The sequence below is a fragment of the Scatophagus argus genome, chromosome 21 (assembly GCF_020382885.2).
Source record: "Scatophagus argus isolate fScaArg1 chromosome 21, fScaArg1.pri, whole genome shotgun sequence".
Taxonomy (NCBI): domain Eukaryota; kingdom Metazoa; phylum Chordata; class Actinopteri; family Scatophagidae; genus Scatophagus; species Scatophagus argus.
This window is the reverse complement of record NC_058513.1, coordinates 652,878-676,644: the sequence shown is the minus strand read 5'-3', so window position 1 is coordinate 676,644 and position 23,767 is coordinate 652,878. Positions and strand designations below refer to the sequence as shown.

At 46.9% G+C, this 23,767-nt stretch overlaps 3 long non-coding RNA genes and 1 pseudogene across 4 annotated transcripts; 1 reads left to right on the top strand and 3 right to left on the bottom strand.

Moving 5' to 3' along the window:
- The first annotated feature begins 4,635 nt into the window (after positions 1-4,635).
- Positions 4,636-9,291, top strand: LOC124052637. The gene is made up of 4 exons (XR_006842028.1): positions 4,636-4,775; positions 4,926-5,085; positions 5,484-5,572; positions 8,856-9,291. It is a non-coding gene; the product is annotated as an uncharacterized LOC124052637 (long non-coding RNA).
- Positions 9,292-13,670: 4,379 nt separating this feature from the next.
- On the bottom strand, positions 13,671-14,662 carry LOC124052636. 2 transcript variants are annotated; one of them, XR_006842026.1, is made up of 3 exons: positions 14,564-14,662; positions 14,408-14,485; positions 13,671-13,948 (listed from the first exon to the last, which is right to left on the bottom strand). It is a non-coding gene; the product is annotated as an uncharacterized LOC124052636 (long non-coding RNA). The 2 variants fall into 2 exon arrangements; XR_006842027.1 differs by lacking the exon at positions 13,671-13,948 and adding an exon at positions 14,019-14,331.
- Positions 14,663-14,712: 50 nt separating this feature from the next.
- LOC124053080 lies at positions 14,713-19,665 on the bottom strand (annotated as a pseudogene).
- A 370-nt stretch (positions 19,666-20,035) lies between these two features.
- LOC124052635 lies at positions 20,036-21,003 on the bottom strand. The gene is made up of 3 exons (XR_006842025.1): positions 20,928-21,003; positions 20,772-20,849; positions 20,036-20,312 (listed from the first exon to the last, which is right to left on the bottom strand). It is a non-coding gene; the product is annotated as an uncharacterized LOC124052635 (long non-coding RNA).
- Between the last annotated feature and the right edge of the window lie 2,764 nt (positions 21,004-23,767).

Genomic DNA, 23,767 nt, shown 5'->3' with positions numbered 1-23,767 from the left:
TTGAAACTCTGCAAAAACAAGATTTTAACATTTAAAAAGTCAAATAGTGATGGTGGTGGTGTTGAGGAGGTGGAGGAACTGCTCAGTGCATCATGTTTGTGTCCCCCAGCAGCATAGGCCTATATAGAAACAAATGAGAGGTTGGATATCAATACAATAATGCACGTGTAGTAATAATTAATAATCCCATAACCCTACTTATTTCCTGTGTATTTATTCTTTCTGAATGCACACTTATTCTTTTTGAATGCAGGTACTTGTTTCCTGTGTATTTATTCTTTTTGAATGCACACTTATTCTTTTTGAATGCAGGTACTTGTTTCGTGTGTATTTATTCTTTTTGAATGCACATCCTTCCCTTATCCCTGCATGCTTTGCACCCTCATTATCCTGTTTGCTGCTGTAATTTCCCAGTTATGGGACTAATAAAGGATTATCTTATCTTATCTTATCTTATCTTATCTTATCTTATCGGTCTGTAGTTTGCTAAGATGTCTTGGGTAAGTGAAGGTTTTTTAAGTAAGGGTCTGATAACAGCAGTTTAAACGACTGTGGTACATAATCTGTTGTTAAAGACAAGTTGATCTGATCTAATAAGCCAATCAGAGGAAAGACGTCCTTGAGGAGCTTAGATAGGATGGGGTCTAAGACATGTAGTTGGGTTAGAGACTGATCAATACTGGAGGTTAGCACAGGGAGGTCTATGGGCTGGAAGCTGTACAGAGGTGGATTAGGACTAAAAGAGGTTTCTAAAGATGGCAGTATATTGGCTATCACGGAGAGATCTTCACTGACTTTTTCTCTAATTCTCTTCTCTTTTATTGGTGAAGAAACTCGTGAACTCTTCACTACTAAGAGCTGCAGGAATACAAGGCTCAACAGAGCTGTTACTCTTTATCAGCCTGGCCACAGTGTTAAAGTGTTTTGCTGTATAAATGATAAATAATAAGCTGCTCTGGCTTTATTAAGGGCCTTTTTATACATCAATAAACTATTTTATACATCAGTAAACTATCTCTCCAGGGCCTTTGGGACCACATCCACAGTACCACATCCTCTCCATCCGTCTTGATACCTGCTTCCAGTAGCGGTTTTAGGCACGGGCGAACCGGGCAGCCGCGGCATTATTACCTGACACAAGGGGGCGGCACGAGCGCTTGGAAATAAAAATCTGCGCCGCTACATGGTTTTCTATTATCTGTCATATCGCTGTGTGGGAAATCTGCAAATTGGCGCCCCCTGCAGGTGCAGGCGCACCTGCTTGCTGAGAAGGTGCGGTGCACTGAAGCTGTGTGTGAGAAAGGGAAATGGGAGGGGGGCGGGGACAGTTCATCTCTGGGTCTCTCCCAAATTGAACGGGCAGGGGGAATCCACTGTATAAAATGGCTAAAGTCAGTTACACCTTGACTTTCTTCCATATAACGCACATTTCATTCATAATATTAGAAATACAGGCCTATAATTCCTGCACGTTTTTGTTTTTCTGAACTGTGTGAAATGGCCAAATAAAAATAGGTAATACAAAACAATAATGTGGTCACCAAGGTGAAATGGTTTAGTCTTGACTCCTGGTCGTGAGAGACAGCGTTGGGAAAATGTTGTTGATTGTCGAGTAAACGCAGAGATGGACAGAAAAAGGTCAAAGCCATCAGGTGCCCAATTTAGGAAAAAAAGAAGAAGAAGAGGTGAAACGAGCAAAAGATAAAGGTATAAAACTAATACACATTACAAGATTGTTGAGAATGTGGCAGGGCGCAGTCGTGGATCAGCGGTTAGGGTGTCGGACCCGTAACCGGTGGATCGCTGGTTCGATTCCCCGTCCCGGTGTCCATGGCTGAGGTACCCTTGAGCAAGGTACCTAACCCCCACTGCTCCCCGGGCGCTGTGCGCGGTCGCCCACTGCCCCGGGTTTGCTGTGTGTGTGTGCACGTCACTTGGGTGGGTTAAATGCAGAGCACGAATTTCGTTGGAGTGAGTTCCCTCCAATGACAAAATATGTCACTTTCATCATCTTTTCTTTCAATTGGTGGTCCTGATGAGTTTCAGCTGGGTTGGGATCTCAGCCAATCGTTGTGGGAGAATATCGCATAAAAGCAGATAGAGAGCACCTGCCTTCCTTTTGTCTCGCCGGAGGCTGGCTCCGCTGCAACCGGCTTGGCCTCAGGTGCTGAACCTACAGTGGTGGACGGTCCTGGTGGTGGTGTCCGTCTTGTGTTGTGTTTGCACGTCGGGTGGATTTTGTTTCATTTTTGTTTGCTTCACGCATGGTGTTCCAGGGATTCCCTTTTCTGTGTGTTTGGATCCGACACAGTAGGTTCAGCCCTGATTGATCTCCTGAACTTCTCCGCAGTTACTGTTTGCATTATCTTATATTAATTTTGTGCCTTTTAAGTGAATTGATTAATTTATAATAAAAACATTTATACTTATACTCTTGAACTACTGTCTCTGCCTAAATTGCAAACAGACCTCAGTGCCGTTCATTTTTGTGGAGTTGCACTGTCAAAATGAAAACTTTTATTCATCTAACTGAACAAAACAAAAACATTTCATTGTGTTGTAAGCTAATAAACATATTTATTTCAACTATAGTTTTCAAGTTTCTTGGCTAAAGTTGGTCTAACTTAATAAGGTTAGTTAGCAAACCTCAAAACTGCATGTGAGGTCAGGACAATTTCTGTGTTGGTTGTGCAAAGTACGGGGTCCCCAAAGCATATCTGCAGGGACTTCATCTTAACGACGCTGCTTCCACATGCTGCCGCCGTCTCTTCGTCGTGGACACTTGTTACTCTCAAGGAGAGTATTTTTCTCAGTATGGTACTAAAAGTCAGGATTCACAGTCATTACATGCAGATCATACTAAATTTGTCTCTGTATTTGATATGATGCACAGTTTAATTGGACAAGAAACATTTCGGCCTTGGCCATAGAGTGCTAGGAACCTTTGTGGAGGAACTTGAATCTAGTGATAAACAAACTGTGAATGGTGTGAAACAGGACTGTGTACTTCATAAGCATGTGTCCCATTTCCATCCTGTTACTGGGTTTCCCCCAGATATTTTGCATGACTTTTTTGAAGGTGTCATCCCAGTAGAACTATGTTTGTGTCTTAAAGATTTGGTAAGAAAAAGTTTCATTACATTTGATGGACTGAATAGCCGCATAAAACTGTTTCCATATAAATATTCTGATAAGGTCAACAAACCAAACCAAATTACAAAAGCCAGCTTTGAAAAGAGAAGACTCAGTGGCAACGGACACAAAAATTGGACATTGTTATGTTTACTACCTCTTTTGATTGGGAGCAGTATTCCAGAGAAAGAGCCCTCATGGGAAATATTAATGGACCTTAAAGAGATTGTGGAGATTATTGTAACTGGACTTTAAGTTGTGAGATTATTGCACAACTTCTTTAAAAAAGTGGTGCATGATGTTCTCAATTTCAAGAACATTCTTCTTACGCTCTCCACTAAACATCAACAAATGATGGCAAAAGTCTGATTAAACTAAAACTGTACATAGCCAGTGTGGACAGGGTTCAGACAGATCATTGGAGGAAAAAGGGTGGCAGGGTGGCAATTCAAAACAAGTTTCCACAGCAAGATACTGTATCCCTTAACAAAGATGTTCATTTACATGGAACCCACTATGCAAAAGGAATGATCGTTTCTGCCGAGCAATGCTGTGGACTGCCTGAGTTCTACAAACTTCTGAACATTGTGGTCAACTTTGAGAAAGTGTTTTTTGTAAGCTCCCCTCCTGGTTTATGGAACACTACAGGTCTTACGAAGTTATTGACACTGGTTGTGTGGATGTCGAAATCCTGAATACTGAGGATTTGAATGACTATTGGCCACTAGCTCTATACCGAGTTGCTGGAAAGCTGATGGTGACCCCAAGGGCGTGTCTACTGCATTAAATGTAATGGTAGGTACTGTAGATGTATATGATCCAAGGATTATTTTTTGACCATGCTTGTGTATAAAATATTTTTTCTTTGTCTTCACAGGCTTTGTTGCTACGTGTAAACATCAACCCCAAACTCATCAGGAAAGTTCAGCTGACTGAGCACCCTGAATCTGTGGAGCAACTACACAATGAACTACAGGAAAAGCTTGAACTTGAAGGTGATTTCTCTGTACAATATGAAGATCCAGACTTCGGGTATGCGTTCTGCAACTTAAGAGACATGGCAGAGTTGCCTGCAGAAAAGGCTGTCTTGCACAAATAATGATGAATCACAAACACCAAGCCAAGCATCCATCTCTTCTGTTGATACAGCCAGTTTTAGTTCGCCCACCTCTTCCCACAGCACATCTTCCATAATTCAGACCGCTTTGCGAAGTGTTTCAGAGTGGCCTTCTCCATTTCTAGTTCCTTCATTTGCATATGATGTAGAGTTAAAGCTGCGTAAGGGCAATGAGGTATTTGAAAAAACTAGGAAGGGTCTGAGTCTAACAAGAGACGTAAAAACGGAAATTCTAGACAAACTGGCACAAGAAATGTCTACTCTGAAAGCTTATCCTGATAAAAGTCAAATTGAATCAGTAGCTTCTGAACTTGTCTGCAAATATCCATGCCTCAAGGAGCCTGGTACAGGATATGATGGCTGGACAACAAGCATAAAAGAAGCGAAAAAGAAGTCAAAAGACATGGAACTCATCCGTCAGAAGATGGACCTCACATTTTCCCTGAGGAGAAAGGAGATTATTGAGGTGCAGCCCAAGGTCTCAGAAATCCAGGAGAGGTGACCTGCCCTGTTTCTTAAGGAGCAGGTAAGATAAATGTGTGTGAAAAAGTTGCCAACTATTTGATACTGGCACTCAGACTACTTAACATTCAGAAGAAAATCCATGTAAATTGGTTTGGTTGGGTTTATGTGTGCTGTTTTTTTTTGTTTGTTTTTTTGCTTTCATGCACCACAGATTTGCTGGGAGTTTTACCGTGTAGCTACCAAGGAACTGTTGTGGACGTTTAGAGCAGCCCCAGACACTCACTGTGCTTGACTACTCAAACTATATCGTGCCATGGAAAGGGGCCTTTGGACAAGACATGGAGAGCATCTTGGATGTTCTTGATGAACAGGTGAATTCATGTAATAAACATTTACTTTTGATTATGGTTCAGGGTTAACTGAGCCAGGCCTAATGAAAAGCTCTATCAAACAGGAAGGTTTTAAGCATGTTCTGAAAGGTGGAGAGTGTCTGGCTCGTGGGCCCACAGGACAGGGGTGCAGTTAGAGTTAGGCTTGTACCCAATTATTGGTTACACTTTGGTGGTTGAGGTTTCTAGATAATTTAATGGAAGCTGAACAGAGTGATGTTGAATAGTTTTAATAACATGTCATTGTTCTATATAGTTGTAACAGAACCTGATTTTTTTTTTATTATTAGTTAAGACATAATGTTAAACTGGTGACAATTAATCTTAGCTGCACTGTTTTTAACCAAAAGTCCTACGTCTTTCTTTTGTCCAATTTCCAGACATCACAATGCATCGAAGGAGAGCATGTCTAGAAGGTCTGTCTGTCTTTCTCTGTGACAGTTCAGAGAAGATTTTCCTGAAATGCCTGGTGAGTACAGAATGTCTGTTTTTGTTTTTTGGTCAACCATGAGTGCACATTAGTTATCATGTACAAATATGTATAATTCTTTATGCCATATGGCTTTATAATATAGAAAAAATGAAATATCCGACATCCTTATAGTTTAGTCATTAAGCTGAGTTACATGGTACAAGTGCTCTGTCTGCTCTGATGGCAGTGGTGCTGCTGACCATTATCTGACCACATGTGACCTCATCAGTAGCAGAACTCAAACTGTACTTGATTAAGAGCATTATGATAACAATGTCGGGCGGCACGTGGTGCAGTGGTTAGCACTGTCGCCCATAGCAAGAGGGTTCCAGGTTCGAATCCCGGTCTGGGCCCTTCTATGTGGAGTTTGCATGTTCTCCCAATGGCTGCGTGGGTTTTCTCCGGGTTCTCCGGCTTCCTCCCACAATACCAAAAACATGCACATTATGCTACTCTAAATTGCCCCTAGGTGTGAGTGTGAGAGTGTGTGGTTGTCTGTCTTTGTGTGTTAGCCCTGCGATTGACTGGCGACCAGTCCAGGGTGTACCCCGCCTCTCACCCGTAGTCAGCTGGGATAGGCTCCAGCTCCCCCCCTCCCTTATAAGTCCCTTATAAGTCTATGAGTGAAGTAAGGGATGCCGTCAGGCTGAAGAAGGAGTCCTATCGAGCATGGTTGGCTTGTGGGACTCCCGAGGCAGCTGACGGGTATCGGAGGGCCAAGCGTGCGGCAGCCCGAGCGGTTGCGGAAGCAAAAACTCGGGTCTGGGAAGAGTTTGGGAAGGCCATGGAGGAGGACTATTGGTCGGCCTCGAGGAAATTCTGGCAAACCATCCGGCGTCTCAGGAGGGGGAAGCAGTGCCCTGCTAATACTGTTTACAGTGGAAATGGGGAGCTGCTGACTTCGACTGGGGATATTGTCGGAAGGTGGAAGGAATACTTTGAGGACCTCCTCAATCCTGCTGACGTGTCTTCCGTTATGGAAGCAGAGACTGAGGACCTTGAGGCGGGTCCATACATTGCCCAAGCTGAAGTCACTGAGGTAGTTGGGAAGCTCCTCGGTGGCAGAGCTCCGGGTGTGGATGAGATTCGTCCTGGGTACCTTAAGGCTCTGGATGTTGTGGGGCTGTCTTGGCTGACACGACTCTGCAGCATCGCATGGCAGTCAGGGACAGTGCCCTTGGACTGGCAGACCGGGGTGGTGGTCGCTCTTTTTAAGAAGGGGGACCGGAGGGTGTGCTCCAATTACAGAGGGATCACACTCCTCAGCCTCCCCGGGAAAGTCTATGCCAGGGTACTGGAGAGGAGAATCCGGCCGATAGTCGAACCTCGGATCCAAGAGGAACAATGCGGTTTTCGTCCTGGTCGTGGAACACTGGACCAGCTCTATACCCTCCGCAGGGTGCTTGAGGGTTCATGGGGGTTTGCCCAGCCGGTCCACATGTGTTTTGTGGACTTGGAGAAGGCATTCGACCGTGTTCCCCGTGGCATCCTGTGGGAGGTGCTCTGGGAGTATGGGGTCCGGGGTCCTTTGCTAAGGGCTGTGCGGTCTCTGTACTCTCGGAGCAGGAGCTTGGTCCGCATTGCCGGCAGTAAGTCGGACCTGTTCCCAGTTCATGTTGGCCTCCGACAGGGCTGCCCTTTGTCACCGGTCCTGTTCATTATTTTTGTGGACAGGATTTCTAGGCGCAGCCAGGGGCCGGAGGGTGTCTGGTTTGGGAACCACAGGATTTCATCTCTGCTTTTTGCGGATGATGTTGTCCTGTTGGCCTATTCAGGCCAGGACCTTCAACGTGCGCTGGGGAGGTTCGCAGCCGAGTGCGAAGCAGCTGGGATGAGAATCAGCACCTCTAAATCCGAGGCCATGGTTCTCGACCGGAAAAAGGTGGTCTGTCCCCTTCAGGTTGGAGGAGGGTTCCTGCCTCAAGTGGAGGAGTTTAAGTATCTCGGGGTCTTGTTCACGAGTGAGGGAAGATGGGAGCGTGAGATTGACAGGCGGATTGGTGCAGCGACAGCAGTAATGCGGTCATTGTACCGGCCCGTCGTGGTGAAGAGAGAGCTGAGCCGCAAGGTGAAGCTCTCAATTTACCAGTCAATCTACGTTCCTACCCTCACCTATGGTCATGAACTTTGGGTCATGACCGAAAGAACGAGATCTCGGATACAAGCGGCTGAATGAGCTTTCTCCGCAGGGTGGCGGGGCGCTCCCTTAGGGATAGGGTGAGGAGCTCTGTCACCCGGGAGGAGCTCGGAGTAGAGCCGCTGCTCCTCCACATTGAAAGGAGCCAGTTGAGGTGGCTCGGGCATTTGTCCCGAATGCCCCCTGGACGCCTTCCTGGGGAGGTGTTCCGGGCATGCCCCACCGGGAGGAGGCCCCGAGGAAGACCCAGGACACGCTGGAGGGACTATGTCACTCAGCTGGCCTGGGAACGCCTTGGGGTCCACCCGGAAGAGCTGGAGGAAGTGTCTGGGGAGAGGGAAGTCTGGGTATCCCTGCTCAAGCTGCTGCCCCCGCGACCCGGTCCCGGATAAAGCGGAAGAAGATGGATGGATGGAAGTCTATGAGTGCTGAAATAAAGTGGTACTCACTTCCTTCATTCACTTAAAGGGGAACTATGCAAGTCCTATCGCTTTTCCACTATATTTCCACTATTATTTTGCTAACCCTTCTCCCGGCCGTGTGCATTTGCTTTCAACAAAGCTGGCAAGAAAACAATCCATGGAGCGGTGGATAACATTATTTATCATATATGCGTTACAATGTGTGCATTTGTGTTATTTGTGCTGTTGAGATGAGAGCAAGATCAGTTGGAGGTATTGATCTTGCAAAGTTGGTTTTAAGCCAAGAGATGCCAGGTGGAAGGCAGAAAATAACAAGTTACAAGTCATTTATCTAACCATCACAGTTACTTAAGCTGTTTAATTAAGGTGAAAATGAAGCATAGTTTCTCTTTAACACTATAACACACTGTCACAACAGCACATCTACAAAGGAATAGCAATCCATATCACAGGCAAAATATTATATAGTACAGTGACTGTAAACTACAGGTTTGTTTAGGCTGAAAGAAAAGACTGTCTTCTAATGTAGGCTATGGCTATAGTTCCTCCAGGGGTTGATTTGCATCACTTCCAGCAAGGATGGATTTGCATACATACATAAAGAATAATAACTTTTTGCACATTCACAAATTCAAAATTACACCCTGACATATGCTGTTTAATTAAAGTGTTATCTTTACAGTGTTTATATTGAATTTGGTTGAATTTTTGCTTTCAACAGGACACTGATCCAGAAGACAGAGAGACAAAAGGGGTCCAAATGGGAGTGCTCACCGTGTTTGTGGATGATGGTGCACTGGCCTCAAACTGTCAACAACATTGCAGTGGTGTTGGAGGAGGCTAATGTGCTCGAAGACATTCCAGACCTCCCCACTGCCTTTGCTTACCTTTTTGGCCTGCTCTATGCCTTGAACATAGAGTTCCCAAAACATCTAAGGTATACGTTTGAAGCAGTGCAGCACATCTTCATGGAACTTTCCCCCTCTTGCTCACAGCGTGTGCGGAGCCTGAAAACCAAGCTCTTGCAATACGAAGCCTGACATTGTCCACACAAATCTAACTTCATGAGCCTTTGTAGAGCTGCTTTTCTTATTTTTTAGTTGTGTTGGCTGGCTTTTGGGCCTGTTTTGCACAGAAAGGACCTGCCCCTGTCAGGGTTATTTTGCTTTTTTTTAATTATTTTTTTCAAGAAAATATCTTTCATATTTTTTGTTCAGTCCATTTAAATGTTAACATTGGGAAAAAAAGCCATTATGTGGGGCTAGTTAAGTTAGTTACTACCATTTATAAGTAATGTATTATAATATATATGTTAATATACATATATGTTAAAATAGTGTTACTAAGCTCAGGACTGTTATTTCAGTGCTGGGAACTGTGTTGTAGTTTGGCCTGTTTTAATATGTTTGCTTAAACCAGGATGCTTTGAGGTTATTTTTGTTTATGCAGTGTACTTGCACCTATTTGAAGGGAGAGCTTTCATCCTTCGGCATATTTGCGTTATAATGTTTAAATAAACATGTTTTATTGAACTAGTATTACTTACAGAAATTAATTGACACCACTGTCATTGTATGGAAGTTTTGTTGGTAGAATTCAAAATTTCAAATATTGACTGTTAAAAAAGATATATTGTCATAACAGAACAGTTTTAGTTGCTATGACTTCTCATGTTGAGTTTTGATAGACTTGAAAGGTAAGTTATCTGAACCAAAAATGATTAGTTGTCTCCGGGGGGGCGGGGGCTCGGAGTGGGTGTTGCCCGGGGAGTAATTCAATGTAGAACCGCCACTGACTACAAGTATCAGTACCTACTTATTTAGTACATGAAACAAATCTGTGCAATAATTAATTCATCCACTAATCATAACTGAGGGACGCTAGTGTAAATAGACTTTTTCTTTTCTGTACTGTGTACAGTTGCAGGTACTTGTTTCCTGTGTATTTATTCTTTTTGAATGTACATCCTTCCCTTTATCTTTGCATGCTTCACACCATCTATATCCTGTTTGCTGCTGTAATACTGCAAATTCCCAGTTGTGGGACTAATAAAAAATTATCTTATCTTATGGTGAGTCGATTTTGCTGTAGTGAGAGTGTCCTTGTAATGAAGAATGTGATTATTGTACATTTCTTTGTGAAGAGCAAGTCCAGTTTTCCTCTAGAGTTGTTCCAAACGACGGCCTTTAGCTTTCGGTTGGCACAGTTCTGAGGTGAACCATGGGGCAGAATGATTAAAGTCCTGCACCTTCTGTACCTCTGCTCCTTGTAACCTTACCATTCCACACGGGTCCCTCTCGTTCACACACATGTATTCAGTCTTGCTTCGGCTAACCTTCATTCTTCTTCTTTCCAGAGCAAACCTCCACCTCTCTAGATTTTTCTCCACCTCGTCCCTGCTCTCACAACAGATCACAATGTCATCCGCAAACATCACAGTCCATTGAGATTCCTTGACCGAATCTGTCAACCTGTCCATCAACACAGCAAACAAGAAGGGGCTCAGAGCTGATCTTTGATGCAGTGCCACCTTCACCGTGAACTCCTCTGTCACACCTACAGCACACCTCACCACTGTTTTACAGACTGTCCATACATATCCTGCACCACTCTAACATACTTCTCTGCCACTCCAGTCTTCCTCATACAATACCACAGCTCCTCTCTTGACACTCTGTTATATGCTTTCCTTAGATCTACAAAACACAATGCAGCTCCTTCTGACCTTCTCTGCACGTCTCCATCAGCATTCTCAAGGCAAATATTGCATCTGTAGTGCTCTTTCTTGGCATGAAACCATACTGCTGCTCACAAAGGCTCACTTCTCCCCTTACCCTAGCTTCCACTAGTCTTTCCCACAACTTCATTTTTTGGGTCATCAGCTTGATACCTCTGTAGCTTCCATAACTCTGCACATCCCTTGTTCTTGAAAACTGGCACCAAAACACTCCTTCTCCATTCCTCAGGTATCCTTTCACTCTGTAAGATCTTGTTAAACAAACAATTCAATTTCAATTTTCAATTCAATTCAATTTATTTATATAGCACTAATTCACAACAAAAGTTATCTCATGACACTTTCCAATTAGAGCAGGTCAGAAAATCCAACATTCCCGCTTGAGCAAGCACTTGGCGACAGTGGCGAGGAAAACTGCCTTTTAGAAGGCAGAAACCTCAGGGCAGACCCCGGCTCTAGAAGGATGACCATCTGCCTTGACCAGTTGGATTGAGAGAGAGAGAAGGAGAGAGAGAGAAAGGGGTGGGACATGGGAGAAGGAGCACACAAATCAAGATGCATAGCAGAAGCAATAATACCAGAAGTACTGGAACTGTAAATAATGATAATGATGAAGTATACAGAAGGTACTATGGTGATTATGATTACAATGGTAGTAACAATCATAATGGTAGTAGCTGTACAGAGTAGTAATAAAATTAAAATAGTTTATGACTAAACAGTAGTAATCGCAGTAGGTTTCAAACAGGACCACAGCAGGAGGTCCAACCACGATCCATGGGAACCTGTGAGACAAGAAAACACAAGAACTGCAGAAAAGAAATTGAGTTAGTAACATTATAACACTATGTCACGTAGCTGATTGGATCTTGGAGAAAAATGGAAGGTTAGATATTGCTCTATGGTTGCTTAAAACCTCTGGGTCAAGTGTGTGCTTTTTAAGGTTTGACTCCAGCTACTTTAAAAGACTGGGGTACATAGCCTGTGATTAGGGACAGATTGATCATATCTAATAGACAGGTGCTAAGTAAGGGTGAAACCTCTTTGAGCAGCTTAGTTGGGATGGGGTCTAAGAGACATGCTGTTGGTTTGGAAGTGAATTTAACTGATGAAGGTCAATGGGAGAAAAGCAATCAAGATGATTATCTAGTTGTACTGCTGTTTCTAAGGTACCAGTGTTTGAAGTTGTTTGAACATTTCCTCATATGTCTTTTGCTTGGCCTTTACTACCTCTATCTTCACCTCTCATTGTATCTCCCTATATTCCTGCCTACTTTCCTCAGTCCTCTGACTGTCCCACTTCTTCCTAGCCAGCCTGTTCTTCTGAAAACTCTCCTGCACTTCCTTATTCAGAGACAGAGACTTGGTGGCGGTGGTTGTGGTCTTTTCCCTTTTCAGATGACACTCCTAGTACCTTCCTGCCTGTCTCCCTGATCACTTTAGCTGTAGCTACCCAGTCATCTGGAAGCACCTCTTGACCACCCAGAGCCTGTCTCATCTCCTCCCTGAAGACCACACAGCACTCTTCCTTTCTCAACTTCCACCACTTTATCGTCTGCTCTGCATTTGCTCTCTTCATCTTCCTCACAATGAAGAGAGAGAGCGAATTGGTGGCATGTAGGCTGACAAGTCATCGTCATCCTATACACCACCAATTCAGTTCAATTCAGTTTAATTCAGTTCAATTCAGTTTTATTTATATAGCACCTTTTACAATCAAAATTGTCTCTAGGTGAGCAAGCAAACAGTGGCAAGGAAAAACTCCCTTTTAACAGGAAGAAACCTTGAGCAGGACCCGGCTCACAAGGGAGAACCATCCTGCTGATAGTCGGCCGGGTGAAGGGGGGCAAGAAGAGGTAGACAGGACAGAGAGGATGAAAGAGAGAGAGACAAACATACATGCAATAAACATCATACATTACAAAGGACAAACATGATTATTATTTTAATTGGAATGCTGAAAAACTATGTATTGTATTTATTTGATTTTTAGCTGATATGTTGTTCAGTTAATTATACTAGTACTATTTAGAAGAATGACATAGGCAGATGTTGACAGTAGACACTGCGTTTCTCAGAGGGCCAGATGCAGGTCAGCATATAGATCTGGAAGTAGAAAGACCTGCAGAAAGATACTGAGACAGAGAGGGAAAGACACAAAACTACGAGGAAAAACAGGACATACACTTAGTGATGTAAAATAATGGATCATAGGTCGACCTGATGAGAGGAGGGGAGAGGAAGAAGAGGAGAGTTGGTGGAGGAGTAGAGATGGTAGTGGTGTTGAGGAGACATCCTATGCTGTCTAGCTACGCTCTCTCCTACGACTACTTTACAATCGCTAATCTCCTTCAGATTACACCCTCTATAGATATAGCCCACCTTTGTGCTCCTTCCTCTGCTCTTGCATAAATGTATGTGATGTTTGTGGCAATCCATCAAGTAAATATTGAAATATATAAAAAGGTAAGTGAAAGGCTTTGTTCTGCTGATGGTGGTGGTAAAGTCAATTAATCAGCAAGGTCAGTAGGAGTCATCCTCTGAGCACTGCAAGTGTCGCTAAAAAATTCATCTCCATCCAGGATTTGTTCAGACCAACCAAACAACAGACAGACAGACAAAGCTATGAGATCAGTGGATGTCAGTGTTGCTCTTGTGGCGAGGTGGACGCTAAGGAGCATAAAAAAATCGTAGTTGCGACAACGCCACCTGGGGAATTGCGCCCCAGGAAATCTGAGCTTAACTGTGTTGGTTATTTAAACCAAGGCCACACAGGTTCAATACCACAGGGCGAGACGGTTCCACAACAAAGAATTTATTAACACATAGAATAGAGAAAATACAATTCAAACACAGTCACACCAGTTGAACACACAATAAAACAAACCAAGGGGCGAATAAAGCTGGCCGGGGCTACCATGCAACAGGACAACCACAAGACAAAGAGGGGGGGGGGGAGGTCCTCGACAGAATCACCCGTGAAACTACACACTCACACACACACAAAACCAAAAAAGGGGGGACCGTGGAGAACACACCACCACCAGGGATTAACGGCCACAGGGAGCCCACGACACCTAACAACAAAAGAAATAACAATTAATAAAACAAGCCCAAAGGTTAGTATAACTGGCGTGAACTAAACAAACATTGACCTAAAGAAAGAAAAAAGATAAAGACAATATAATAAACTCATCAATACAATAAAGGAAAAAAACAACACAGGAGAAAAGGAAGGAACAAACTCCACATCAGGCCAAAACAGCAATACAGCCGATACAATAATGGAGCCAAAACGGTAGTAGAGCCAAAACGGTAGTAGAGCCAAAACGGCAGCGCAGACCCAGGGAGGAGTGACTGGTAGTTGCCGGCAGTTTACCCTCGCCTCGTTCCGCAAGGCTACGGCCACGCCGGAAAGAGGCAGAAGACAGCCAGCTCCTGTCACGGGTTAATCACTCAGCTGCACCAAAACACCCAAACAATCAGCTGGAGAACGAGAGACAGAGCCGCTGGACGGCAGACAATCGCGGACTTACCGAAAGGGCAGATGAGCATCTCCAGGAAAAACTACCAGTGGGGCGACACATCCCCACGGCCCGGCAGCCGGTCGCGCTCTACAAAACAAAGATCGCGTCACCAAAACCACCGCGCCGTGCATACACCAGCAGCGAAAGAATAGCGGAATACATTACCTGAGCGAAGAGGATCATACGCCCGCAACGACCACGTCACACAATCACAGTGGCCACAGGAAGGAAGCGGAAGAGGAAGAGGCAAATGCATCGCACATCTATATATAGAGATGCATCGCACCGCCCCTCAATCAACACGCTCCGTCCCTTAGCACAATGCCATATAGTGGCAGGGAAAGACACGACAGGTCACACCTACCCCCCGCTTTTGCATCGTCGCCTCGACGATGGATAAAATAACCACTGGAACTACCTCCAGGGCCTGAAAATGGCAGTCTGGGCATTAGACACAGTCCCTAGGTCTCTATTAGCAGCATTTTGCTGCTGGCTGGCAGGCTGAGGGAGATGGTGGACATTAGAATGGTGGCCAGCTGTAACACGAGCTGTTCTACGCAACGCTGGCTGGTCAGTGCTCAGCTGGTTAGTTGGAGGCAACCATGAGGCTGTTGGTGAGGCACCTTCGCATGCTGGAGAAATCGCTGGAACAAAACTGACCGGCTGAGAAATCACAGTGGGGGGGTCTATGGGGCAAGAGGTACCTGGGGCAGCTGCCGGTGGCGGACAAGATGTTTCGGTGACCAAAACCCACAGTTCATCGTCACTGGAAGGTTCACCATCCAGTGCTGCCACAGCAGATGGAGGGGACACCTCCAACTGGGGGCCAACAGCTTCAGGTTGAATTATAGCCTTCAGCATCTTCCGATGCACATTCTGAACCCTTTGCGGGTCGCTCACAGGGGCAACAGTATAAACTGCTCCTTCACCGACCGGGGCCTTCACAATCTGATAGACCACCGAGCTCCAAAGATCTTGTATTTTATGGCGCCCTCTAACACTGTGGTCCCTCAAATACACCTGTTGTCCGACTGAAAGCGGTGCCTCTCTGACCCGCTGATCATGCCGCTCTTTCCGTCGGCCAGCTGCAACCAACATCTTGTCACGAACACCCTCAAAAGCGAGTCTGAGTCTCACCTGATGCTCGGCCACCCAGTCCTGTACCTGACCTGCTACAGGCTCCTGGACACGTCCCAGGAGAAAATCAACTGGAAGACATGGTTCTTGCCCAAACATAAGGAAGAATGGAGACTCGCCTGTGCTCTGATGAGGAGTTGTGTTGTAACAGTAAAGCACCTGAGGCAAACAAGCAACCCAATCCCGTTTCCAGGAAACCGGAAGGGTGCGAAGGAGGTTATGCAGGGTTCGGTTAAACCGTTCGCATTGACCGTTGGTGAATCAATGAGCCCTCAAAGCTCCTCCCTTGGTCCGAGTGCAGGCGACTCGGGACAGCAAACTTGTAAAACCACTCAGCTATTAGGTCCGTGCCCTGAGTCCTTAGCAACTTGACATCGCTGACACCCCAAAACCCACTGCTTTATATCTGCTGACATTCCTGGCCAATAGCAACGTTGCCGGACCAACTCTGTGGTCCGCTCTATGCCTTGGTGACCATGGGCTTGGTGAAGCTGGCTTAAAGTCTCCTGCTTAAGGGCGGCAGGCAGAATAAGCTGTAGAAATTCTTCACCCCCATCGGAACGGAAGACTTTGCGAAAGAGAACACCATCTTTCTCCACTAGGCGGTCCCATTGGCGAAAAAGTGCCAGGACTGGCTTGGAGAGCTGCCGCCTTTCCACGGAAGTAGGTGGAGCATTCCGCCGCCAGAACACAAGTACATCCTGCAGGATGGGATCAGCCTCCTGCAAGGAACGAAGGTCAGAAGCGGAGTGAGAGGGAAGGACTGAGACCACAGCCTGAGAGGCCAATGCCAAAACAGCTGGAGGTGGATCCTGCTGAAGACTGCTGGGGACTGAAGTACCAGGCAACGACTCAGAAAGTTTGAGAGAGCCAGGTGCATGCTGTCGTGAAAGCGCGTCTGCATTTCTGTTACTGCGGCCTGAACGATACTTGATATGAAAATCAAAAGCGGCAAGTTGGGCAGCCCACCTATGTTCAGTGGCTCCCAGCTTGGCAGACTGAAGATAGCTCAAAGGGTTATTGTCAGTGAAGACAATGCACTTATGCCCCAACAGGTACTCTCTAAACTTCTCTGTCATGGCCCACTTGAGCGCAAGAAATTCCAGCTTCATTGAGCTGTAGTTCGACATATTGCGCTCGGTGGGTCGAAGGCCTCTGCTGGCGTAGGCCACCGGTCTCACGCCACTGTCCGTCTCTTGCGAGAGGACAGCCCCCAGGCCACTATGGCTGGCATCGATCTCCAGAATAAAAGGCTGTGAAAAATCGGCATATGTTAGCACTGGGGCCGAGACCAACCTTGATTTCAAGGCCTCAAAGCTCTCCTCACACTGAGGTGTCCATGCCGCTCCCAGAGAGGGGAGCCTTTCTTGGACTTTGTGCCTGCTAGCTTAGCCACCAGCTGATGCAAAGGGCCCGCCAATTTGGCAAAGCCACTTACAAAGCGCCTGTAGTAGCTAGCGAAACCCAAGAAGGAACGCAACTCAGAGACATGACTGGGCCGCTGCCAGTTAGCCACCGCCTCAATCTTCTTGGGGTCCGTGGCAACTCCCTGGCTCGAGATCACATGGCCTAGATAGCCAACCTCCTGCTGGAAAAATGCACATTTCTCCAATTTTGCCTTAAGACCCTCCTTCTGGAGCCGACCGAGCACCATTTCCAGCCGCTGAAGATGTTGCTCAACAGAGGAAGAATAGACGACAATATCATCCAGGTAAAGCAGTAATGACTGACCCTGCTGATCACCAAACATTCTCTGCATGAGCCGCTGGAAGGTGCTTGGGGCATTACACAAGCCAAAAGGCATGCGGTTGAACTCAAAAAGGCCGAACGGTGTACAGAAGGCAGTTTTGGGACGATCCTTCTCTGACACCGGAACCTGATTATAGCCACTGGCCAAATCAATTGTGGAGAACCAGCGAGCCCCAGAAAGTGCATCCAAGCTCTCCTCGATGCGAGGTAGGGGGAAAGCATCCTTCCTGGTCTTACTATTTAGGGGACGATAGTCCACACACATACGCAGGCCCCCATCCTTCTTCCGCACCAAGACGATGGGAGATGCGTAAGGGCTGCTGCTTTCCCTGATGACCTGAGATTCCAGAAGCTGATTGATATGCGCCTTCACCGCCTCATACTCTGATGGAGGGATGCGTCGATACCTCTGCCTGACTGGAACATCATCAAGCAGTGGTATGTCGTGCGAGATGAGGTTAGTACAGCCCAGGTCACCATCATGGGCTGAGAAGACTGACTGGTACTTATACAGTAGAGACCTTACACCCGTCTGCTCCTGCTCAGGCAATGGGGACAGACTTAGGGACTCTATCCTATCGGGTACTGGGGGAGCAGCTATTTGGGAAGAGATGGTCACCAATGTAGGCTCCACCTCAGTCACCCCTGCAGGAAAACTGATGACCTGAGCAGCGTTCAGGAGACCAAGGCTGGTCCGTGGGTAAAGGAGAACCTCCGCTGCCCCCACGTTAACTATGGGAACATACACAGTACCCCGAACAACCTGCACCAGGCAGGGAGAGGCTAGCAGCTCCGCTGGTAAGCCTGATTCAGGGGACTCAAACAGCACAGTCTGACCAGAAAACTGCTGGGGGCAGGTGCTAGCAACAAGCTTCATCACCCCACCTGGAATACGCACCACCCGCTTCCCCCGGACCCTCACCGTGCCAGTCGGGTCACTTGGAGTTTGAATGGAAGACTGGTGGCACGTTTGTAGGGCTGCAACCACTGGAGCAGGTGCCTGGGAAACGAACGGCGAATCAAAAAGAGAAGGACCATATGCACCAAAGAGCTCACGATAGCATCGACGGATCACATTCATCCCTATGATACCAGGGACAGAAGACGCCCTGTCAGGGGGGTCCTTAACAACAAGGATCCCACAGTGGGGCATCACCTTACCACAGACACCATGGAACCAGTGTCCACCAAACATGACACAGCGACTCCTCCCATGGAGGCATCGATGTTTGGGCAAGGAGCAATTAAACCAGCTACTGCACCCTCCTGTGAGCCTATGGACTCCCCAACTGAACTGTGGCTCAGCAGCTCAGTGGGCTTCAGTTTTCCGAAGGGTGAGAGGGGTGAGTTAACCCTGCAGCATTAGAGTTCAAGCCAGGCACTGAACTAACCCGCTGTCTACGGGGGACCCGTCCACCGTCACACTCTCTAGCAAAATGGCCAGGCTGCTGACACTGTCTGCAAATTAAAGGGCCACTGCGAGAAGTCTGGCCTTGTGAACGAGGGGCCTGTAGGGAGGCTACGGTCTGAGTCAACTGGTCCAGCTGCTCCTGCTGGTGCTTCAAAAGATCCATCAGCTCACTAAGACCTGGCCCAGATGGAGTGCTATTAGGGGCCAGCGGGGCATGGCCCTGCATGCTGTACTGCAGGCCATAAGCTGCTGGCAAAGAAACACTACGCCCTCTAGTGCCTCCTGGCAGACCCTCCCTCTCCCACCGAATCGCCTCACCACGCAGCTCCAACAGTGTGACAGTTGGCTGACGACGAACAAGCTGTTTAAGCTCCCGCCGGAGAGAACAGTCAAGCACATGCTCGATAAATTGGTCCCGAAGGAGAATATCAGCATTTGGCACACCATCAGGTGCGCACTGCCTCACCTGTGCCATTAAAGCCATCAAGGCCAAAGACAACTCGTGCAATGTCTCGCCCTCCAGCTGGTGCTGCAAGGTTACGTAAGGCTGAGCACAACCATACAGCTCTTGTAAAATGCTGAGAACCTTACCTGGGTCTCCTCGCTCTGCAGCAGAGCGATACTTAATTTCTTCCTTCGCTTCCCCTTCCAAGTGATCAAAAATAAAGAGAACTTGGTCAGCAGTGGAAAGATGGCGGGCACGCACACATGCCTGTAACTCCTCCACCCAGTCAGATATTCCAATGCCAGTCTTACCATTGAACATCGGGCACCTACGGTCTCTTGGGACGACAACCAGCCGCTCTGTAACAGCAGCAGCCGCACCTGCAGGCAGAGCATGACCAGGCGGAGCAAAAGGAGCAGCCCCACTAGAATCCCCCAGCAAAGCAGCCCGCTCCTGACGGAGCCGCTCATTGTCCGCTTTAAGCTGCAACACAAGCTCCTTAAGCTGCTGCATCTCCTCCTCCATACTGATGGAACAACCTACACCAAGCCTCACAAAGCAGTGTAAAAAAAGATTTTATGTCCCTGGAACAGACACTGCCGTTTTGGCTCAACAATTACACATACAAAACAGGACACCCACTAATAACCAGTTTAACAGAACACAAGAAGGAAAACTATATAAAGAAAAGAACAAAAATGAAACACGTCTCTGCCTTTATTAATGTGGATCCTGCCGACAACGCCAGAATGTGGCGAGGTGGACGCTAAGGAGCATAAAAAAATCGTAGTTGCGACAACGCCACCTGGGGAATTGCGCCCCAGGAAATCTGAGCTTAACTGTGTTGGTTATTTAAACCAAGGCCACACAGGTTCAATACCACAGGGCGAGACGGTTCCACAACAAAGAATTTATTAACACATAGAATAGACGAAATACAATTCAAACACAGTCACACCAGTTGAACACACAATAAAACAAACCAAGGGGCGAATAAAGCTGGCCGGGGCTACCATGCAACAGGACAACCACAAGACAAAGAGGGGGGGGGGAGGTCCTCGACAGAATCACCCGTGAAACTACACACTCACACACACACAAAACCAAAAAAGGGGGGACCGTGGAGAACACACCACCACCAGGGATTAACGGCCACAGGGAGCCCACGACACCTAACAACAAAAGAAATAACAATTAATAAAACAAGCCCAAAGGTTAGTATAACTGGCGTGAACTAAACAAACATTGACCTAAAGAAAGAAAAAAGATAAAGACAATATAATAAACTCATCAATACAATAAAGGAAAAAAACAACACAGGAGAAAAGGAAGGAACAAACTCCACATCAGGCCAAAACAGCAATACAGCCGATACAATAATGGAGCCAAAACGGTAGTAGAGCCAAAACGGTAGTAGAGCCAAAACGGCAGCGCAGACCCAGGGAGGAGTGACTGGTAGTTGCCGGCAGTTTACCCTCGCCTCGTTCCGCAAGGCTACGGCCACGCCGGAAAGAGGCAGAAGACAGCCAGCTCCTGTCACGGGTTAATCACTCAGCTGCACCAAAACACCCAAACAATCAGCTGGAGAACGAGAGACAGAGCCGCTGGACGGCAGACAATCGCGGACTTACCGAAAGGGCAGATGAGCATCTCCAGGAAAAACTACCAGTGGGGCGACACATCCCCACGGCCCGGCAGCCGGTCGCGCTCTACAAAACAAAGATCGCGTCACCAAAACCACCGCGCCGTGCATACACCAGCAGCGAAAGAATAGCGGAATACATTACCTGAGCGAAGAGGATCATACGCCCGCAACGACCACGTCACACAATCACAGTGGCCACAGGAAGGAAGCGGAAGAGGCAAATGCATCGCACATCTATATATAGAGACGCATCGCACCGCCCCTCAATCAACACGCTCCGTCCCTTAGCACAATACCATATAGTGGCAGGGAAAGACACGACAGGTCACACTCTGTCAATAGCCTATGGATGCAGATTGATTAGAACCCTGAATTTCCCGGCAGTAACTCGAGAAATGTCCTTCCTTGTTAGTTTAGATCTTTTTTATATTTGCTAACTGTGTCTGCTTTGCTCTTTGCTAACCAGCAGTTGTGTTTATTGTGTTATCTGACAGTCTGCACTTACAACCTTTATTTATTCAGAGAGGGCTTACTGGCAAAAACCTGCTGCACATTCACACCACTCACTAATTACAAATAGACCGTAGGTTCATTCAAACAGAAAACAATGCCAGGTTTTCCTGAGGGTTATTTCTATGTCCTGTTATTTCCCTCTACTCTTTCTTTGTATATTTATGTTATCCATTAATAAAACCACTGAAGCGTAAAATTCTCCATCAAGTTGAAATATAATACATTGCAAGCTTGCACATGCACACATTCACATCAGCTCTCAACTCACCCTCAAAAATGCAAATAAGTGGATTTGATGAACTGTTTTTTTAAAGATGCAACAACTTTGCCTACACTTTCAAATGCTTTGCTTTGCTTTGCTTTACCAATGGATTAATGTAATTAATTTTTTACAAGGAATATAGAGCCACAAATGTATGTATGTAATATATGCCTAAAATAGATGAAATTATCAATATTTCAATCACAAATCACGCAAATGAATCTGATAAATTTTCATCTATGTTCCTGCGTATTTAGTGAAACTTCTTGCATTCTGTAAAGAATTTCACTGAAGGATAATAGGAAAATACTGGCAATAGAGATCCCAGTATTTGCTACACTGTAACAAATTGCTGTAAAAATACGGGACATTTGGTACAGTAGTGTACTGTTTTTCATTAATACTGTTCAATACTATAAATTCTGATGTCTTTGAGAAAATCTTAACAGTAAACTTCTGTAAAATCTTACAGTATAATTTATTTTTATTTTACAGCTAGCTACCATATGATCTCACGGTATGATACAGTATTTTTTTAAATCAGACTTGAAGCCCCACCCGCTGTTTTCTCCCGGTTCTCTCGTCAACTGCGCAGCGTACCCTCATCCATCCTGATCCCGTGGCGTTCTTAAGAAGGTAAATTTTTTGTGGATGAGATTCGTCCTGGGTACCTTAAGGCTCTGGATGTTGTGGGGCTGTCTTGGCTGACACGACTCTGCAGCATCGCATGGCAGTCAGGGACAGTGCCCTTGGACTGGCAGACCGGGGTGGTGGTCCCTCTTTTTAAGAAGGGGGACCGGAGGGTGTGCTCCAATTACAGAGGGATCACACTCCTCAGCCTCCCCGGGAAAGTCTATGCCAGGGTACTGGAGAGGAGAATCCGGCCGATAGTCGAACCTCGGATCCAAGAGGAACAATGCGGTTTTCGTCCTGGTCGTGGAACACTGGACCAGCTCTGTACCCTCCGCAGGGTGCTTGAGGGTTCATGGGAGTTTGCCCAACCAGTCCACATGTGTTTTGTGGACTTGGAGAAGGCATTCGACCGTGTTCCCCGTGGCATCCTGTGGGAGGTGCTCTGGGAGTATGGGGTCCGGGGTCCTTTGCTAAGGGCTGTGCGGTCTCTGTACTCTCGGAGCAGGAGCTTGGTCCGCATTGCCGGCAGTAAGTCGGACCTGTTCCCAGTGCATGCTGGCCTCCGGCAGGGCTGCCCTTTGTCACCGGTCCTGTTCATTATTTTTATGGACAGGATTTCTAGGCGCAGCCAGGGGCCGGAGGGTGTCTGGTTTGGGAACCACAGGATTTCATCTCTGCTTTTTGCGGATGATGTTGTCCTGTTGGCTTCTTCAGGCCAGGACCTTCAGCGTGCGCTGGGGAGGTTCGCAGCCAAGTGCGAAGCAGCTGGGATGAGAATCAGCACCTCTAAATCCGAGGCCATGGTTCTCGACCGGAAAAAGGTGGTCTGTCCCCTTCAGGTTGGAGGAGAGTTCCTGCCTCAAGTGGAGGAGTTTAAGTATCTCGGGGTCTTGTTCACGAGTGAGGGAAGATGGGAGCGTGAGATTGACAGGCGGATTGGTGCAGCGACAGCAGTAATGGGGTCGTTGTACCGGCCCGTCGTGGTGAAGAGAGAGCTGAGCCGCAAGGTGAAGCTCTCAATTTACCAGTCAATCTTCGTTCCTACCCTCACCTATGGTCATGAACTTTGGGTCATGACCGAAAGAACGAGATCTCGGATACAAGCGGCTGAAATGAGCTTTCTCCGCAGGGTGGCGGGGCGCTCCCTTAGAGATAGGGTGAGGAGCTCTGTCACCCAGGAGGAGCTCGGAGTAGAGCCGCTGCTCCTCCACATCGAAAGGAGCCAGTTGAGGTGGCTCGGGCATTTGTTCCGAATGCCCCCTGGACGCCTTCCCGGGGAGGTGTTCCGGGCATGCCCCACCGGGAGGAGGCCCCGAGGAAGACCCAGGACACGCTGGAGGGACTATGTCACTCAGCTGGCCTGGGAACGCCTTGGGGTCCACCCGGAAGAGCTGGAGGAAATGTCTGGGGAGAGGGAAGTCTGGGTATCCCTGCTCAAGCTGTTGCCCCCGCAACCCGGTCCCGGATAAAGCGGAAGAAGATGGATGGATGGATGGACTTTCTGTATTATTACATTTTAGGCACTTCGTGGGAATTAACCCTGAGGGGGGAAGAAAGACCAGCCAGGGGAAGGT